Source organism: Dama dama, chromosome 25, assembly GCF_033118175.1.
Source record: "Dama dama isolate Ldn47 chromosome 25, ASM3311817v1, whole genome shotgun sequence".
Taxonomy (NCBI): Eukaryota; Metazoa; Chordata; class Mammalia; order Artiodactyla; family Cervidae; genus Dama; species Dama dama.
Genome location: NC_083705.1, coordinates 16,577,429 through 16,599,376, shown reverse-complemented (window position 1 = coordinate 16,599,376; position 21,948 = coordinate 16,577,429).

Here is a 21,948-nt window from a genome sequence, read left to right as displayed (position 1 = left end):
GAGTTGGACATGATGGAAGCCACTGAGCACACAGGCATGCACACAATACCGTAAAAGGAATAAAGTACCAGCTCAGAAAACTCATCATCAGACATGTGCTCAAGGTACTCAAGTTAGCCAGGGACAAAATTAATAGAAGAACATTCTGGGTCTTTTTTGTCAAGCCTTTCCAGTATCCCTGTTTAGAAGTTGGCTCAGGCAGAAAAACCCGGAATGAATACAAAATAAAATAAAAATGAAAGAAATCCCCAAAGAGTCCCTAATTTTAAAATATCTCCTAAGAGGCAGTCAGCCACACATAACACTCCCGGTGCTCCCAGCCTCACTGCCCTTGTGGTTCTCATTGCACACAAGAGTTTATAGTCTTGGATCTTGCCCAAAATTGCAGATAGTCATCAGCTTTAAGAACATTCATATATTCTGAACAGTGAAGCTGTTAATGGTTACGGTGTTTATAGCTTGGGTTTAAATAGGAAACTAATAAAGATACAATCTCTGTTTGATAAGGTGCTCAAACCCCAGTCAATGGAAAGCTTCCGGCTACACAGTGCATTCTTTGAGTCTATCATTGAGCCCTGGGTCCAGCCTCAGAAAACGCAATTAGGAGGGAGTTAAAACTCACAGAGCTAATGTGCTTTTCTTAGAACTAATATTGACATGGTAAGTGCTACTTTTGGACAATAATGAGTGAGTGAGTGACTGAGTGGGTCTGCTTTTTGTTAGGCACGAGCCCTATAGGGTTTGTTTGGGTTTCCTGTTTACTTTGAAAGAGCAAGCAGAATCTCTGGGGCCAAAACTGCCCTGACAGAAACCTCAGTTGATGACCTTGGCTTGAGTTGGGCAAACCCTTGCAAATAAAGTCTCCTCTTTGCTCCAGAGGTAGTAAAGTTGTAATGTATGCGGTCTTTCAGGAGTAATCATCTACAGCAGGGAACTTGGCAGAAAGAAAGCCTGAGTTTGTTTCTTAGAAGTCATTCGCATTAAAGTCTAAAATGGACTGCAAAGCACATACCCATCTTCAGTAGATGTTGCTACAGGTGTAGGATGTTGTGGTTTCTAACATCTTACATGTGTTCTCTAAACAATACCTCGAATGTCTTTTTGTTTCTGGGCTGTGTGGTTTCCTGTATTTCCGGCAGATGATCCCCTATGTAGAAAGACAGCTGCCTGCAAAGTTTACTGAAAATCATGTGTAAAGACACACATGCAGAAAATGGTGTTGGCTCTGAAAGAAGCTTGGAGCAAGAGCAGGATGGAGCCTGCGGCACTTGTCCAAGTACTGAAATAAGCGGTATCATTAACGTCCAAGCCTCAGCAGCTTCCCTGTACCTTCAGGAATTCCTCCAGTTCCCAAGCTCTTGAGCCCTGCAACAGACTGAGTAATAGAAATCTGAATTCAAAACACAGCAGCACACTGGAGAGAAAAGGGAAAGGAAGGCCCCATTAGATGAGAACTCTTGCCAACACTCCATACCCAAGCAGGAATGTCAAGAAGTTTTTGTGTAAATCATCCAAATCATAAATCAAGCAAGCCTCGGCTCTGGAGCCAGAGATATGTCTGGGACACAGTTATTAAATATCGAAAGTTAACAAATGCCCAGAGTGTGGAGCTTAAGATACTAGACAGCCAGGTGGTATTTTATTTTGTTGTTGTTGTTGTGTTTTTGGCCTTGCCGTGTGGCATGCAGGATCTTAGTTCCCCAACCAGGGATCAAACCTATGCCCCCTGCAGTGGAAGCACAGAGTTTTACCCACTGGACTGCCAGGGAAGTCCCTAGGTGGTACTTTAAAAAGCAAACACACAGGCAATCCTGAGGCCTGTCTACATAGTCAGTGCCCTCAGACTTTCATCCCATGCTTGCCAAGCCAGGGGTCCTCCCTTCCCCCATCCCACGAACACTGTCTCGAGATTACGGAATTCCCATTTTGCGGATTCTCTCCCATTACAGGCTTGCCTAGTACTCATTTAGGTCTCATTTGCCCTACATAAAAGCATTAAGGGGAGTGTGTGTGTTTGTGTCTGCATGTGTATGTAGGTATCAATAGTTGGAAGCTCCACATGTAAACTCACCTACAAAGAATCGACCCTATTGAGAGCTCTTGGCTTTAAAAACTTTTAAATCTTCTTTTTCTTTTTCCCCTTCCAAAGAAGTAATGCAAATGGGAGGCAGATAAGCTGTTTCCTTGCAGCCATGTATTCATTCACTGGGTTTCTGAAAATAGTGACCTGGCAGAATCTAGTCCTTAGTTCCGGATTCCATTGATTGGGCAGTCCTTAGTGGATTACTGAAGTATGTACTTCTCCCTCTGTCCTGGAGTTGTGAAGGTGACCAGGGAAAAGACAGGTCAAGAAGGGCAGCTAGAGGGGCAAACTCATGGCTATGCCATAAGGGAGGGGAAGTAGTGCATTTCTCAGAGTTTCAGATCCTCCTCTCCCATCCCTGTTATTACCCAGTAATTGGCTGCAGGTGAAGAGAATGGAGTGCTAAAATGAGAGGTTGAAATCCTTTCTAAGATTCTTGTATTGTTAGTATAGGCCCAGTGGTGTGGGACTGCCACAGGACCTCTGGCCAACATGGCAGGGATATGAATCAAGGATGCAACCTACAGATCAGATATTAGAGAGAACTGATAAAGATATTATTTTCTATTTCACTTAGCAATGTATGGTAAGCCCTAGATTCTACACATGTCAGGCACAAAAGGGAAGCTTTCTCTGTAGAACATTACTTCTATTTTTCTTTAATAAATATATCAGATTACTGAGTGAACTTCCAGTTAAAGATAGTTGGTTAGATACACATTTGCCTCCACTTCCTCCATAAATTCCACTAAAGTGACAACTAAGGAATCAAAAAAAAAAAAAAAGGTAAACGAAGAGAGGAGGTGAAACAATAACAAGTGCTTTTATCAGCTGAAAAGCACTTGAAGGAATGGCAATGACTTAGCAGACCCAAGAAATTAGGGAAGCCCAAAAATACTGGAGTGGGTAGCCTATCCCTTCTCCAGGGCATTTCCTGACCCAGGAATTGAACTGGGGTCTCCTGCATTGCAAGCAGATTCTTTACCAACTGAGCTACTAGGGAAGCCCAAGGAAAAGCTGAGAGGCATGAAATCCCCAATAGCTCTAAGAATTGGCAGTACCAGTTACTTCTGGAAGTGGGGATAATGATGGGGCTAATATCCAGAGGACTGGTTGAGCAGTGAGACCAACCCTGCACCATGTCTCCTCCAATACTCCAAAAGAAGATAGAAATGTATTCCCTAAAGAGGATAAGACAAAGGATCTGTTGGGCTGAGGGGCACCAAGAAATCAAGGTGGAAAATGTGTCCAAAAAAAAGGGTGAATAAGTGAAAGCTGACATACTGAATGTTGAAATTAATCCCACGGTATTTTGACATCCTAATTAGAAGAGACTTCTTTAATAAATCTGGCCAGCTTAGGAGAAAATTCTGGCCTAGAAACTGACATCAGGGATTCACCTATAAAATGGCCTACCCAGATCACCCCAGAGTGAGGTGAAGCTCAGAGTCTGACAACCCCTGCTTTGCACACAGGACTTCCTTTCAGCTTTGTAGCACTCTACTCTTACATACCAATAGATGGCAAGATTACCAACATTTGAGAAAGAATTCTAATAAGAAAAAAGAGGCCAACTCAACAAACAAGCAAATATACAACAACTGGGAAGAAAATAATGTAGGGAGATGAAACCTTTAACAAATGACTATTACATACATGAAATAAGAGCAAAATATTACATTAAAAAAAAACAGGGAATTAAATATAGGAAGTAAAAATGAAAATCTCAATAAAAGTTTTGAAAATGAAATTGAAAAAATATCCCTGAGGGTAAAATAAAGAGATAGAAAAATAGGAGAAGAATAGTAAGAAATTTCAAGGACCAGTCCTAAACACTGATCATTGATGAGTAGGAGTTCCAGAAAGAGATAAAGAAAACAGATAAGGGGGTAGATCATCCAATTACTCATTAAAATTGGCAGAGTTAACTACCTACCAGGTTCTGGCCAAAGTGGATACAAATAGATTCACACCTAGGCTTATCATTGTGAAATTTTAACACTTTATGACAAAGAGAAGATCCCAAAAATTAGGTACAAAGTACCAGGAATTGGAATAGCATTTGACCTCTCAACAGCAATGCTAGAAATATAAAAGCCAAGAAGAAATGTCTTCCATTCCTGAGGGAAAATTATTTCCAACCTAGAATTTTATACCCAGTCCCAGCACTAATCAAATGGAGTGGTAGAATAGAGATATTTTCAGAAATGCAATTCTCAAAACATTGTCACCATTTACCCTTTCTCAGAAAACTCCTGGAGGATGTGTTCCATCAACACAATTGAATAAACCAAGAAAGAGGAAGACATGAGATCCGAGAAACAGGGAATTCAACATAAGACAGAGGCCAAGGTAACTCTCAAAATAGTAATGAAGGAAAACCCAAGATAAAAGATATGTAACAAGCCTAAAGACAAAGTAATCAAGATTGGAGAGGTTTAGAAGGCTTTTGGAGTGACATCTAATGGACTATCCAAAGCATTTGAGCTTATTAAGAGGAGAGTTTCATAACTGGAAGAGAGTTTTGGTTCATTTGGTGATAAATACATAGAAAACCAAGCAAAAAAGCAGTAAGGCAATTATTGATGCCAGGGAAAAGGAAAAGCAATCATAGTGTACTACATAACTCAGCTGACAATAACATTTTAAATGGTCATAAAATGGGAATATATATATACACACACACACACACACATATACACACACACACACACACACACACACACACACACACATATATATATATATATATATATAACTAAAAGCATGTAGAAGTATTTGGGAGTGCAGGGTTGGGATTTGCCAGGCAAGAGGACCAGAGTGGGTTGCCATTGCATTCTCCGGAGGGCATGGCAACCCCCTCTAATATTCTTGCCTGAAGAATCCCCAGGGACAGAGGAGTCCGGTGGGCTACAGTCCATAGGGTTGCAAAGAGTTGGACACAACTGAACCATCAACACACACGCATGTCTTTTTCAAGCATTGTCAACTAAAGTCAGCAGTCCAAAATAGTCCACTCAGAAGCGCAGCCTCTGTGAAATTTTCCAGTGTGAGTTGCACAGACAATACAAGTCAGACACTGTCCAGACGACACTGTAGTGAGGGCTCCAAGGATGGACATTCCAGACTTGTTTCTGGTTCTCTTGTGAGGAAGTAGTCACTGAAAAGCCTCCACAAGGAAACACGTCTTTCCAGGACGTGGGAGAAATAGAGTGAACCATGAGAGGATCCCAATTTAAGAGGAAGAACTTGGGACAAACTGAGGGAGCACGTCCCCCTCTTCTTTTAAAGAGGAAAGTTTAGAGAGAATACATAAAAACAGAACGAGAATAAAAATGTATATTTTCTTTAAGATGTTTTGAAGGGAAACATTATGCCATTTTCCAAACAAAGTTTGCAAATCCTATCTTCCTGACAAAACCTTCCTGACACTAATATTGTGCAAGGCATTGTGCTAATTGCTATGGAAAATATAAAATGAATTTAAAAGGGACTTGCCTTAAGAATTTTTACCACCTCTGACACTCTTATGACTATCTACCTCTGATCATAGATTTTCTCTCTTGAGAAAAATCCTTTGTCTTTTTAGGTAATTAATTTAATTGTGTGTATTTTGCATAGGAATCTGTGTCACTGCTATCTTCTTTAGGCTATAAATTCAGTCTGATACCAGCAATGCTTAAAATATAATAAAGTTTGAATGAACTTTGTTGGTTTGGGAGATGATGAAGATGATTATGACCATGAAAAACAATATTTTTTACAGTGTACTAAAGAAAAAGATTAAGTTATTATTCTTCAACTGCCCATGTTATAATTTACATCTGTATAAACTAGTAAAGAGTTTTGCAGGATCATTTCTATAAACTAGCCTTTTAATTTCTCCCATTGTCCTTCTCAAGGCTACCCTGTAATGCTATACAGTTGGAATGCAAAAGTTGATCACTTTTGTTCTAAATTTCAAGTCTACTGAACTACTCTCCCTCTCAGTTAAAATGAATTTTCACATTCACATCCTTATTTTTAATTAGGTGGTTAGATACAGATGATAACATACGCAGTATAAGCCAGAGATGCATGAATAAACCTCAGACTTGCTGTTCTTTGTAAAGACGTGATGCAACACTGTGCTGTTTTGGGGTCTAATTTGCAAAGGCAGAGCCTTTGAATATGCGGGCCAGATTCTATTCTTCTGCAAGTTTATCTTTCCAAGATATCTCTAACTTTGTGACCTGATGAGCAGGCAGTGCAGAGTAAAAACATCTAGGCTGATTCATCTACAAATGGCAAGTGAAAAAAAAAAAAAACCCCAAAACTCTGGCTGCGATATTTCCTGTGAAAACCAATAGTGTAGAGGAAAAAAGGGTTTCCTCCGTGTTCACAGAAATGTACTCTTACAGCCTCCACCACCTACTCTCAGAGAGGACTGCTCTGCTCACCCCCAGCTCTGTCAGCCCAGACTAGATGCCACCTGTGCCTCCAAATGATAAATGAAATGCTACTCCACCAGAGGGGTCTGGAGCACAGACCGACCTTCAGTTTCCAGCCCATGGACACTACTGCCGTCTTCAGTTTAAAAGACCAGAAGAATTCTTTGATTTTGCTTTGTCCTCTCTCTGTACAGTTTGAACACAAGTTTTTCTCTTCAGGAATCCAAACAAGTATTAGTCTGGATTTGTTAAACAAAATTTGTCAAGTTATTTACATTTTTAACTCACCAGTTGAAGATGTGTACCACATATCATCAGAGCGAGGAAATTGTAAGAAAATAGCATACATGCTTAGGAGTAATTCAGCATTCACTCCTAATTTTAAATGATTTCTTTAAGTCTCAAGCCTCTAACTCCATCTTGTTCTTTTGCCTAAGAGACATTTTAATCTTCTAACTGCCAAGGCTGTTTCTGAAGGACCGGAAGTTGTTTTACTAGAGTTTCTCCCCAGGTGCTATGAAAGTGAGCTGGGTTTTTGCTCTCCCCAAAGCTGATGAGTTTAGGGAACTCACTTCTGCTTAGCAAGGAAGACCTGTGTGGAATTTTCTGCTGATGTGTATTATAATCTGATGTTAAAGTTTAAGAGCTATCAGAAAAAAAAATTTTATTAAGTGTTAACAGCAGTGCTGTGGGGTTGAACTCTCAGAAAGGAATTTTTCAAAACATGCAGTAGGAAGCTCACAGGAAGTTCTTCAAGTGGACCCAGCAGTCAGGCAGCACTGACTTAGTCAGGATACGGTCAGGATACAGGCAAGAAGCTCAGGCAGAGACATCCAGGATGAGGCTCCTGAAAGCGCCCACAGCAACACACCTGCACAAATGACCAGTTTTCTTAGGAAAGCTCGAGAGCAGTGCCAGTTAGTATTTAAACCAACCTATTTTATTTGATGTTGGATGCTTTTTTGCAGAGATATTATTTCTGTTAATCACACTCAACCTGAGACCTCCCGGACAAGCTTAGGAGTGAGAGAAGACCAGAGGCCTTCCTACTCCATCATAGGCAAAACAAACATCCCAACTGGAGGGAGACATCTCCCAAGGTGGTCCCCCACCTCCCTTTCGACATGGGTCTGCTTCATTCTCATGCTTGCATTCACTCATTCATCAAACACTTCTAAAGCTCTGTCAGATTCCAGACACCATACTAGGACTGACATTCGGTGGTGACCAAACCAGGCTCAAACTCCTGCCCACAGGGCACTTAGACTCCAGTAGCATGAACTCAGAGAATATCAGAGCTGGGGTCTAGCATTTCAGAAGTTACGAACTCAAATGGCTCCAGGGGCCAGACTGGGAATAAAAATACACAAAGGGTAGGAATGGGTGGTGGCTTCAGAAAAGCAGAGAATGTGTGTCCCCAAAGGCATCCACATACAGTCTTTTGGAACGCTGTGCTGTCTAAACAAATCAGAGTCCTCTCATAGTTGCTATTCAACTCTCCAATGTCCTCCGACCAAAAATAAGGTCCAAAAGGGATACGTGCCTTGCGGTCACACAGCGAGCAGTGGCAAAGTTAAGCCGGAACTCAGCTGCCCTGGCCTTGGCTCTTTTCTACTATTCTGTACTTCTTCTGGGGCTTCCCTGTGGCTCAGATGGTAATAAATCTGCCTACAATGCAGGAGACCAGGGTTCAATCCCTGGGTCAGGAAGATCTCCCACTCCAGTATTCTTACCTGGAGAATTCCATGGACAGAGGAACCTGGCAGGCTACAGTCCCATGGGGTCCCAAAGAGTCAGAAACAACTGAGTGACTAATACCTTCACTTTTCTTTCACACTCCCTCTGGGCCCAGAGTTCAGCTCCTTGAGGTAGCTCAGAAAATTTCTGCCATGAACTTGGTGAACAACTCATTCATTCTCTCAATGATTGTTTATAAAGTTCTGTCATGTGCCAAACACCAAAGAAAGCTTTAGAGTATTGAATAAAACCAATGTCAGGGGCTTCCCTAGTAGTCCAGTGGTTAAGAATCCCCCTTGCAAAGCAGGGGACGCTGGTTTGATCCCTGGTCTGGGAAGATCTCACAAGCCACAGGGCAACTGAGCCCATGCGCCACAACTGCTGAGCCCGTGCTCTGCAACAAGAGAAGCCACCGGGAGAAGCCCACACACTGCAGCTAGGGAGTAGCCCCTGCTCTTGGCAATTAGAGAAAGCCTGCTCACAGCAATGAGGACCCAGCACAGCCATAAATAAATAAATATAGAAGTAATCCCTTTATGTATAAAAAAGACTAATGTCAGAAACGGGCTTTAACCTCCCAGAGCTTAATAGTGTATCACTTCAGCAATCTATATATTTAATTAGTAGGAAACAATAAATTCCTTTTTTCCCCTTTGAGCATTTATGAGGCAGTAGTTATGACTCCAGGCTTGGATATACACATGAGCTTAACCTGAACAAGAAATAAATGTAATATAATGTAATTAATGTCATGTGTCCTTATGCTCAACAATGGTATAAAAAGATTACTGTGGAATAGGAGCTGGGTACATAGTAGCTGATCCATACAGTCTTGCTGGACGTAAGTGGTCATGTGCTAAGCAATCTCAGCTGCTGTGCAGATGCGTGAACTTCTGCATCAGGACACTTTCTAACAGGCTCAGCAGTAGCATGGTCAAGGTTATCCACCCATTGCACTACCATGTGTAAGACTGTTACAGTGCATATGTAAGTGTTATAGTATTCAAGAATCAGTGTTTATGAACCAAGGTAAGCTGGAAACCATTTTTTGCTAAGACTTTCCCAGGGGTGTGGTGGAATCCTTTGGAAATAGCCAAAGTTAGCTCTCCTAGGTTAACAGCTCCACAAGAACCACTGGCTATAGCTGGAAGGAGAGACGGACAGAGGTCCGACCACAGTGATTCATGGGTTATGGCTAATGGTGTGACTGAATGGTAAGGGACTTGGAAGGAACATGACTGAAAATTGGTGTCAAGGACAAGGAAACAGCATGTGGATAACTTCTCTGAATGGGTATGGAATATGCGATATTTGTGTCTCATGGGAATGCTTACAGAAAGGTCACCTCAGGGGGGAGAGGAAGACCCTTCTGTGGAAATCAATCAGCATCCTTCTCTATCTACTCTTGGCTTTGCCCAATGGGCTCATGAACAAAGTGGCCGTGATAGGGATAAAAGTCATGCTTGGACTCAGCAACATGGACTTCCAGTCTAGGCTGATCTGGCTACAGCCACTGCTGAGTGCCCAAACTCCCAACAGGCTTTGCATTCCTAATATGGCACGTTCCCCAGGGGGATTAGCCAGCTGTTTGGTGACAAATTGATTATATTGGATTATTTTCAAAATAAAAGGGGCAGAACTTTGTTCTTACTGGAATGGATGCTTTCAATTCTTGCCTTCCTTGTCTGCCATGTTTCTACCTAAACAATTATCCATTTAGACTTACAGAATGCTTTATCCACCATCATGGTATCCTAAAAAACAGCATTGTTTCTGTAAAGAATTCATTTTATAGCAAAGAAGTTGCAATAGTGGGCCCACGCCCGTAAAATTCATGCTCCCCATCATCTTAAAGCAGCTGACTTGATATAATAGTGGAATAGCCTTTTGAAAACTCATTTAGGTGCCAGGAAGGTGACATTGCCCTTGCACAGCTGGGGCAATGTCCTCCAGTATATGCATCAAACTGATGTCCAATATATGGTGGTTTTTCTCCTATAGCCTGGACTTACGGGTGTGAGAATCAAGGAGAGGAAATGGAGTGGACTCTTATCACTATTATCCACCTAGTGATTCAGTAGCAACATAGCAACATTTTTTATTCCTATCCCTGCAACTGACTCTGCTGGTTTAAGAATTTTAGCTTCAAAAGGAACTAAAGGTGGAAAATGCTTCCACCAAGGGATACAGCAATGCTTCCACTGAACTGGAAGCTGAGATTGCCACCTGCACACTGTTCATATCAATGAATCAATGAGCAGAGAAGAGGATCTGGTACTGGCTCTGGGGATTGACCCTGATAATCATGGGGAAATTGGAATTACTACACAGTAGGGCTAAGAAACAATAGATCTGGAGTGCAGAAGATACTCTGCACGACTTCTTACTATCTCTATTTCCTAGAATTAAAGTCAATGGAAAACTACAACAACCCCATTGAGGCACGATCATGAATAACCCACACCCTTGAGGAATGAATGTTTGAGTCCTCCCACCAGGAAAGGAACCATAAGCAATTGAAGTGCTTGCTTAGGATAAAGGGAATGGGCGGTAGAAGAAAGGAATGCTGTATGCCAGCAATGATCATGTGACAATTGTGTAAATGAGGACTGTCAGAATTTCTTTCTCATTTTAATATTCATATGTTTATATACAATATATATATTAACCAATAATTTTTGTTTTCTTCCCCTTCTAATCCCCATATCACCTAACTGAAAAGGTTTTATATAGTAACTAGCTTTATACAAATATTCAAAGCACAGAGATTGTGAATCAGTTAAAAGAAAAATTAACATCAAAAATAAAAAAAACTGACTGTGTATCCTCTTCTGGGGAAAGAGTCACTGTGTTTTTGGTTGTATGTGTGATGGTTGCATCCCATCTGGCTGAAGCACGACTGTATCATGGATTTAGAGATAAAATATGGTTTAAGCAACCGTGTATAATGTAAGCCGACAAGGGTTGACTGTGGTGGCTCTGTCGTGTGTCAGCATAGCTGGGCTGAATTCAATTTCCCAGAATGTTACTCCCTGTATGTTTCCAGTTAGACTGCATCACAAGAGAGGTTCTCACGTGAGGTTTGGAAGGCCAAAGAGAAGCGGCAGCTGCCGTTGCTAATCTCCTGGTTCACCCTGATGGTGTGATGTGGGAGCCTGGCCTGAGCTACTCCACCTTCTGGATTTGCCTTCAGCTTCTCTGACTCCTGAGCCGGTGTGTGTTAGGCCTATGATGAAGGATGTCAGCTTCTTCTGCAGACGCGCGTACCATCGAGGGCAGAAACAGCCACGACTCCAGCCGGTGCTGATGGGTCCCGCTTTGTTCTTACTCTACCCCTGTTTTGCACCCACCTTCCCTCCCCACTGCCTGCCCCGCAGACTTCGATGTCTAGCATCAGTCACAGAGCCAGTCTAACAGAAACTGTTCCACCAGCTCCCCCAATTGCTTAAGATAAAAATCTCTGTAACAGATCCCTTATCACATTATATTTCCTTGTGTTTTTGCTTCTCGAATGAACCCTGACTGATGCAATGGCTTAAAGAATCAGGGAGTTTATTTCCCTCTCAGTTCAAAGGTGAGCAATCCAGATAGGCAGCATGGCTCCGCTCCATACAAACAGTCAGGGACCTGAGTTCCTTTCACTGTGTTGTACTACCATCCTAGGGCATTGTCTTTACCAGCTGGGCAAAGCGGAGTCTCCACATCCAAACTCCAGCAGAAGGGTATTAGTGGGGGACTTACCTGGTGGTCCAGTGGTTAAGACTTCGAATTCCAGTGCAGGAGGTGGGGGTTCAATCCCTAGTCAGGCAGCTAAGATCCCACATGCCTCAAGGTCAAAAAAAACCCAAACAAACCCAAAGCAATGTTGTAACAAATTCAATAAAGACTTTTAAAATGGTCCACATCAAAAAAAAAAAAAAAAATCTAAAAAGAAGGGGAGGTGGGTATGGAGGAGGTATATTTCACATGGAAGGCCTGGCCCTAGAAGAGGCAGCCGGTACTTCTGTTCACGTTTTGCAGATGAGAACATGACCTTACCCAACTCCAAGTATGATCATAAATCTGTTCTAGTGGGCAGCCATGTGCCCAAAGAGAAAAGGCATTTTAGTGAACAACTAGCTGCCTCACCCACACATACACAGACTAGTTTTAATAGTGTGAGTATGCCTATGTATAATACATAATATTATATGTTACTATAAAATAATATATAATGTTATATATTACAGATGCTATATAATAAATATACAGACTATATATCATGCTAGATATAACTATAGTGTAATATATAATAGGTAATATTATATACTATGATGCTGCTCCCAAAGTCCTAAAAATAGCAAACAGAACCACTAAAAATGAGCTGAGTTACCCTGCAAACCAAAGCCAGAAGCAGCCCGTGCAATGAAAAATTGAATTGAATGCTTCCAGATTTAAGAAAATTTTTGTGCCAATAAATAAATAAATAAACTACTACTGTAACAATAAACCCCAGGAACCTCCCCAACTAAAAATCATAATTGATTACAAGCTGTTGCCTACAGTATTGAGTTACATTTTGCCTTACCAACTAAATGCCTCAGTAGTTAAAATGATTTTGTTTGAGATTCACATGGATTAAATAGCCTAGAACATATCCACCCTAGACTTAATCTAAGAGAGAGGAGATTTGGTTCAAATGTTGCTTCTCAGCATGTCAGGAAATGTTTTCTTCAATTAAGTAATCTTATTTTAGAGTTAACTCTGTGCCAAGAAAATAAACAATATATCTTTCATGAACACATCCACTATGTTGTATAAAAACTTTTATTTTCTGGGAGGCTGCTCTTGGAATTTGTACATATAATGAGATCAGAGCTGGAAAAATCCTGTTTTCTTTAGCATTTAATGGCTTTGGAAACTATAACGGAGCCATGTGACACAGTATAATGACAGAGCTCTGTGAACAAGTGAATATCAAAGATCAACAGATAATCTCCCCACCCCACTCCAAAACCCTGCAGTTTTACAGGAACCCTGCATTAAGTACAGTGGGATGTTTCCACTCAATCTTGAGCTGCGTAAAAATTAGTTGCAAGAGAGTCTGTTGCTGATCACAGACCAAATGCTGTTATGCTTTCAGCACATTTTAAGGGATTAGGCATTATGGCTATATACTTCCAAGATGGAATTGCAATAATGGGAAGTCAGGCAAAAATCCCAAAGAGCCCAGCGCTTGGCTGTCTAGAGGACAGTATCATAGAAGGTAGAACGCCAGAGGGCTCTTTTTTGGAGGTCTCTGCCCACCCTCACCCCCAGAGGATGGCTCTGGATGGAGACTTGGAGCAGAAGCTGTGTTCCCGACACCCCCTGTTACGCTCCAGTGGTGCCAAACGACCCCCACTTCCCCCAGCGTGCAGGACTGCTGCTCTCTACCGTGATTTTGCATGTGCTGGTTTCCTCCCCTTACAGTCCTACAAGACCCAGTTCCAGCATCACCTCTTCTATGAAGCCCAGATAGTTAATTACTCTCTTTCCCACTAATTTTTCTTCCTACTCTTTTCCCTGGTGGTGAGCTTCTTGAAAGCAAGAAGACTTATTAATACTGTTTATCTTACATTTCTGTTGCCTAACAAACCCAGATTCATGGTGAGTACCTGATACATCTTTGTGAAATAAAGAAGTAAATGTTAAATCTAAAAAAGGTGGGATAAGGAAACTTTCTATTAGCCAATTTTAGCTCCCTTTCTGACATATTAAGGGGCCAGTCCCACAGTTCAGTGGGAAAGAAAGGAAGAGAAACTCCTCCGGTCTTTCGCATTGTCCCCTCAATCTGTACCTGAATCAACCAAGACCAACAGTTAACTTGCAGTGGCCAAAAGACCATTGTGCTCCTTTTGTTTCCCTGATCATTGACGGAAGGCGTGGATGAACATTTGCCAGTAGGAACTACATGGTAGATTCTCCACCCTTAGAACCTCAGAGGCACGTCCCCTTTCTGGATGGATACCGCAGCAAACACCAAATGAAGACGCACACAGAAGGGACTTCCTCAGATCTGCATGGGAGAGCTTTCACCTCTTCAAAAGGAAGAGCTGACTTTGCTCTGCTTTTGTGAGCAGACTGTAGATGGACAATTGGGATTCAGCATGGGGGTTGGGGGGCTTCCCTGAGGGCTAGATGGTAAGGAATCTGCCTGCAGAGCAAGAGACCTGGGTTCAGTTGTGGGTTGGGAAGATCCCCTGGAGAAGGGAATGGCTAGCCACTCTAGTAGTCTTGCCTGGAGAATGCCATGGACTGAGGAGCCTGGCAGTCTACAGTCCATGGGGTCACAAAGAGTCTGAGCATCTAACACTTTCACTTTTACTTTCACATGGGGGTCCAGCCTTAATAGATTCGTCAGACTCATATACTGTTTCATCTCTCCCAACAGTTAATCCAGGGGCCTTTCCAGGGCACAGAGACCAAGATGAAGAACAAAGAACCCTGGGGTGGGAATGAGTTGGGGCCTAAGCCCTGCCTCTGCCACTGTTCGTGAAGCCTTCGGCGATGCTCTTAAATCTTGAGCCTCAGTTTTCTCACCTTTTAATGGGGGCTACAACATCCACCCAAGCACTTTACCACAAAGTCCTAAGCTTTGAAAAAGTTAGTTTCCACAAAATCTCTTAAAAATGGTTAGTGCAACGCTCACCTTATCTCCCTCTGCACCCTTGTGAATACTCTACCCGTCAGCCCACCTGGACTGCTCACACACCTTGCTCACACAGACCCTTTTCACCGGTGGGTCAACTTCCCTCATTAAAATTCTCCTTCTTGGCTGTAATGTCTTGTGGATATCGGGTCCTCCCTAACATAGTGTGATAACAAGGGCACTTCTCTATGATTCCCCCCAAACCCATAATCTAGTCTAACCATGAGAAAAACATCACACAAATCCAGATTGGGAGACATGCTTTGGGTTACGTGGCCACTACTCAAGACTGTCAAGGTCATGAAGACAACCAAAGACTGAGAAACTGTCATAGACTCCTTTGGGTTACGTGGCCACTACTCAAGACTGTCAAGGTCATGAAGACAACCAAAGACTGAGAAACTGTCATAGACCAGAGAAGTCTGAGGAGCCATGACAACCAAATGCAATATGGTTCCCTGAAAAGGATCCTGAAACAGCAAAAGAACATTCATGGGAAAACTGGTGACACCCCTAAAGGGTGGAGTATAGTTAATAGTAATGCATCGATGTTGGTTTTACTTTTAACAAGTGTTCTGTGGGAATGCAAGATGTTAAGAATGGGGGGAACCAAGTGAGAAATACATGGGAACACTCTAATATTTTTAAAACTGTGTATGTATCTAAACTTATTTCTTGGCTATGATGTTGTGTGGATTTGGGGTACTCCCTGACATAGTGTGATAACAAGGGCATTTCTTTGTTGATCCCCCCCCAAACCCATAAGTCTAATACTTAGGCCACCTGATACAAAGAACTGACTCATTGGAAAAGACCCTGATGCTGGGAAAGATTGAAGGCAGGAGGAGAAGGGGACAACAGAGGATGAGATGGTTGGATGGCATCACGACTCAATGGACATGAGTTTGAGCAATCTCCAGGAGATGGTGAAGGACAGGGAAGTCTGGTGTGCTGCAGTCCATGGGGTCGCAAAGAGTTGGACACAACTGAGTGACTGGACAACAACAAAACTTATTTCAAAATTTAAAAATATATTAAATAAGATTCTGCTTTCCCTTCAAGCTTCATCCAAAGATCACCTCTTCTGTGATGCTTTTCTGAATCTTCCAGTTAGCGATGAACTTCCCTTCTTCTAAACCTTCCTATCACTTTGCTTCCTCCTTAAGATATGTAGTAATTGTGTACTGTTCAACCCCGTCAAATACATTCATATGCATATACTGGTATCTGAGCAACCTGGAGGTGCTTAATGTCTTTAATCTGCAGGTGCTAGTAGAGTTACTGACATATGATAAGAATCTAACGAGTGTCTTTGAATGGGTGAATGAATGGGTTGCCAAAGCCTGTGCTATCACAGTGTGGAGTTAGTACAGCATGTTTACGCTCTCAAGACATTTTCCCCAAAGAGAATTTATTCTGTGGGCTGAGGCAATGTCTGTTACTAGAGGCATTGCCGTACGTTTGCAAAAGACCTTGCATATCTAGATTTTTAAAGCGGTTTAGAAACCACGACTTCTTAATCTTCACACCCCCTCACATGAAATGCTTTTGGCATAATTTAGTAATTCAAACTCTACATACCACAGGAGATTTGAAAAGTGCCTAATTAAAGACACAATGCTATCCTCACCTTATCCTGGGCTAAATCCACTGAAATTAGTGGGCATTTGAATTCAGAAGAGAATTGAGGCATTTTTATAGCTATGGATTTGAAAGGATTGGAGGCATCAGTACACTAGGCTTGAATAAGAAAACTAGGCTAAAAATCTGGACTAAATAAGATGGTTATAAGCCATACATGTCAGAATTAAGAAAAATTGGAAAAGACTGAAACTGAACTGCTAAATGAAGGGTATGGGAGAGGCCAGTGGGGGTGGGGTGGGGCAGTTTGAAAGAAATGTAAGAAACTTCTTAGCCCTATTTTCTTCTTTCTAAAAAAGAGCTTTTGGAGACTTGTGTTTGCATGGAGGTAGTTTACTTTCCGAAGTGAACTCAAGCCGTAGGAATGGAGAACTGGGGAGTAAGCACCTGGCTGGTTTAAGTTCTCACTGGGGAGAGAATTGAATTTTGAATACAAGCTATAGGAACTGGGAAAGCCCATGCTTCCCAGGTGGTGCAAGAGGTAAAGAATCCACCTGCCAATGCAAGAGACACAGGAGATTCAGGTTTGATGCCTGGGTGGGGAAGATCCCCTGGAGGAGGGCATGGCAACCCACTCCAGTATTCTTGCCTGGAGAATCCCATGGACAGAAGATCCTAGCGGGCTGCAGTCCACAGGGTCGCAAAGAGTCAGACACGACTGAAGCAACTTAGCACAAATAATTACGATAAGTTGCTATCATATTCATAGAAATAGTAACAGTTAATCATGGTTTAGCTAAATTTTGCATATTTCAAGGAAAATTCTCAAAAGCAAATTTTGTAAGTTTGAAAATCCTATGACAATGAGTAGATGGAAAGCCAGCCTTACTAATTCACTTTTCCAGGTTAATTAGTGCTGTTTTAAAAAAGTTTATGTATCTATGGACCTAAGGGCTTCCCAGGTGGCTCAGTGGTAAGGAATCTGCTTGCCAATGCAGGAGATGCAAGTGCTGCGAGTTTGATCCCTGGGTCAGGAAGATCCCCTAGAGAAGAAAATGGCAACTCACTCCAGTATCCTTGCCTGGGAAATCCCATGGTCAGAGGAGCCTGGCAAAGAGTCCATGAGGCCACAAAAGAATCTGACATGACTTAGCAGCTAAACAACAACAATCTGTAGACCAAACAGATCCAAAGGCTGTAAGTACTTTTATAAAAAGCAGCATTTTCTTAATTCTAAAGCAACTAAATGAAAGCACAACCTTTGGTAAGACAGCAATTCCTCCGACTATCATGTCAGTGAGAGGGGATTCATTTGTCCTCCCACATTCCCATGACAATGTTCTCCTCTGTGACAGCCACCTCGTAGAAGGTGATCCCACACATACATGACTATAACCATTGCTTGATTATGTGCTGCTTCAGCCGCCTTCTCTGAGCTGTTCATCCAAATGTGGTCAGATTAAGAGGCTCGAGTTTCCCGAGGTCAGAAAAGAACTCCAATTGTAGGAAATAGAACTCTTTGGGAGGTAGCAGGTCTGGACCTCAATTAGCATCACTGCTATTGTTTCTGTGGTTGGCAACCCAGACTCTCAAAGTAGCCCAGGGCCATCAACTCTCTTTCTTTGTTTCCCCTTAGCTGTCTGCCACTGTGGTCTTAGTGTGGAGTGATTTGAGAAAGGTGCTATGAATAAATTCTCTGTATTCAAAACCCCAAACTAGTTCAGAAATACAGCCCCAAGATACACGCTTCAGGCAGCCAAGGCTACAGGAGTTAACACCACCGGGCCTCAGAGACCCACTTCCTCTCCCCAGAACCTTTCCAGACTTAGAGTTCCCCCAAGCTGCACACTTTGTAAAGAAGACTGCCCTTCCACATCAGGTAATTCACAATTTCTCCAGACCTCAGTTTCCTCATCTATAAAATATGAGTGGAAGAATAGAAGGTCTTTCAGCTCCAAGATGTTATAATGTAAAAATCCAATTTGCCAAGGCAAATCTTTTCTTGCATTTTCACATCTCCCTCCTCTATACTTGACCTGCACATGGAAAATATGTGCTGACACACCCTTCCACACCCTCACCAGACACTTGACAAAGTTGGGAATGTTTCTTTTTTTTTTTTTTTAATATTTATTTTTATTTGGCTGCACCAGGTCTTAGTTGCAGCATGTGGGATCTAGTTCCCTGACTAGGGATCGAACCTGGGCCCCCTGCATTGGGAGCTCAGAGTCTTAACCACTGGACCAGCAGGAAAATCCCCGGAATGTTTCTTTTAAAAAGAGCTTGAGCTATACTTTCTATACTTTTGGCTCCTCTTTGCCAGTACAAATCCATGACACCACTTCAAAACACAGAAACTAAGCCTTACATTAGAAAGAGCGCATGTTCTCATTCTAGTTCCTTCAGTCTGGTATCAAATTTGTCTGTTTCACATGTCTTTTTCTCTGTCGATCAGGTGGTGGGTGCCAGTCTAGATATTCATCCTGACTTATACCAAGAGGATTGAAGTAGGATGTCTCTCATGGGGGAAAAGATGGATTTTGAGAATTCCTTTGCCTATTCCGATCCAACAGAATTCCAGTTGTTAACCTCTGGGCAGAGTTGCAAACCTACATTTTTTATTTTCATAAATGCTGTTCATCATCAGAAAGTTATAGAGAGTTGACTGGGAGGATGGTCCTTAAAGGGGCTGCTCTGGTGGTTCAGCAGTAAGGAATCCTCCTGCAGTGCAGGAGACATAAGAGATACCGGTTCAATCCCTGGATCAGGAAGATCCCCTGGAGAAGGAAATGGCAACCCACTCCACCATGCTTGCCTGGAGGAGTCCATGGACGGAGAAGCCTGGCGGGCTACGGCCCATAGGGTTGCACAGAGTCAAATACAACTGAGCAACTAACACACGCATGGTGCTTTAAAGCAGCTCTTTTGTTCCAATCTTAAGAGAAAGTTTAAAGACCAACTCTTTAATATAGCCTGCTTCATCTAGAATCCCCTGAAAGCATGAATTCTGATAGCCATGTCAGCCTAAACATACAGAACATCACAATTACAGGACGTTTCCCAGCAGAGTGAGAGCTCCCCAGGCTACTTCCCTGAGTTTGGTGCCGTTTTGGAAGACAGGTACTGGCCCAATAACACATGAACTCAGTTCTGATTTGCAGTGTTGTTTGTTGCTTGGCTCATGTCAGATGATTTTAATTCTCTTCCTGATCATGCAAGAAGAAAAGTGCCTCTTTATTAAAATCAGCCATCAGTTTTCATTGGGACAGTAGCACCGATGAAGATGCAGAGAGAAGGCCTGTCAGCTCTCCGCAGCAGGAGCGTAGTCACCATTTGCTTAGATGTACTGACACACCTGGCTCTTTGGGTCAGAAGACAAGAAGTATGTGCCAGGATTCCCTGACTTCAGAGGATCTGAAAAGCTGATGCTGAAGGGAGGGATATTAATATGGCAGCCAATGTTTTCTCAAAGAGAGATGGGAAAAATCAATGTGAGGTCTTCCTAATTTGTGTTCCAATTGGGTCCAGAGCTTTCTTTCTTTTGGATTCTTTCAATGTTTTTCTTGGCTCATTTGTGGTGCGTGAAGAAGCTTCTTTTCAGTATGAGGGTGAAAAGCATTTCTCTCTGTTTAGACACTTAAGATATTAATTCTTTTTGCAATGCTGACCCAGAGAAACTGGTTCTATCCCTGGCTCTACCAGGCAAGTCAATTATTCTTTCTGGACCTCATTTTCTCATCTTAAAAAAAAAAAAAAAAGAAAAAGAGAGGTTTAGAACAGACCATCTTTTGTAAAAGGAGCTATGTAATTTGCAGGCCCCAAGGCAAAATTAAAATATAGGGTGTAAAATTCCTATATTCCTATATTTATACGTAAAAATATGGGGTGTAAAAATTATTAAGAATTTCAAGAGAACAACAGTGGAACATTAAACCAAGGGCAGAGCTCATATATACACAGGGCCTTGTGGGGCTGGACAGGTCACATACACAGGCTGAAAGCTGGCCTGTATCTCCTCTGTGCCTTGTTCAGCACAAAAATTCTCTGTCATCAAGGTTTTTTGGTCAACTCCACAAGTACAATTCTCATGCAAAAATCAAACAAACAACAACAACAAAAAAGCAAAAGCAAAAAATTTGAATTGTATTTTTTGACTGAAGTCTATCTCACTTTTTTCAAGTTGCTTTGACCATAAACCCTTCCTGACTTCATTTTATTCTCCAAGATGGATATTTCTTCTTTCCTGTCTAAAACATCCAAATGACCTCTGCTTTGGTCTTTTTCTAAATCACCATATGTTACATAATTGTGCCCAAAGGAATTACTTCCAGAGTGGCCTAAACACAAAAGAAAAACACACAGCCAACTTTTTCTCTAGAACAGTGCAAACATTTCCTTAAACCTAAGTGTCTCCAGAGGAAAACTGACAGAATAAACCTTTCACCCAGCAAGTCCACTCTGCATAGGGTTGTACCAAATCCTTCTTTTTTGCATTTTTACATCTCTGATTTATCTACTGCTTTGCCAATAAAAGCAGTCATGTCCTTTGATTTAAGTTTTTTTACAACGGAAAAGTGGTTAGAGAAAGTGACTCAGTTGAGTGTTTTATTAATGGAAAGAACTGATATGCCAGTAACAGTCCAAGTTCTTTGCCCCTTCTCTATCATGTTACACCATAATATAGCACCTCCCTGAGAAGTCAGAGATTGCAAGTTAAATGTTAGCAAATCAATGGTTTGTCAGATGTTAGGTTCACTAAAGTACCAACCACAAAACACAAGGAACTGTCAGCAATGAAAAGTAAAATCTACTCACATAATTTAATAATTACAAAGCAACTACCAAAAAAGAGAGGATTTTCTTAACATGTCTTGAAAGGAAATAAGTTTGATTTCTTGCATGAGTTTTTCTGCTACGTTCAAGTTACTGAAGTTTCATTCAGGTAGTTAAACTCACTGAACAAATTTTTACTATCACTTCAAACAGATGGAAAATCAAATTTATTCTTGAAGTTAACTTCTGTAATTTTAAGAGGAGAAAGTGACTACTTCAAATCTACTCATGACTGACAACTGAACCTCAAAATGAATTTATTTTCTATTATGAAATTTTGGAGTGTTCTGTTTATTATAAGAAACAAGTACATTTATTCTTCTTTAATCTTATTTTAAAAAATCAAACACCTGTTTGTCTCAAATATTCAAGATCATGTATGTTCTGTTTTAGGGGACAATTTAAGGCAAAGATGTTATGAACTCTAAAAAACCACTATGAACATATTAGTCGATCAGTCATATCCAACTCTTTGTAATCTGATGGATTGTACCCTGCCAGGCTCCTCTGTCCATGGAATTCTCCAGGCAAGAATACTGGAGTGAGTAGCCATTCCCTATTGCAGGCAGATTCTTTAACAGCTGAGCCACCAGGGCCCACGGTCTAGGTCATGA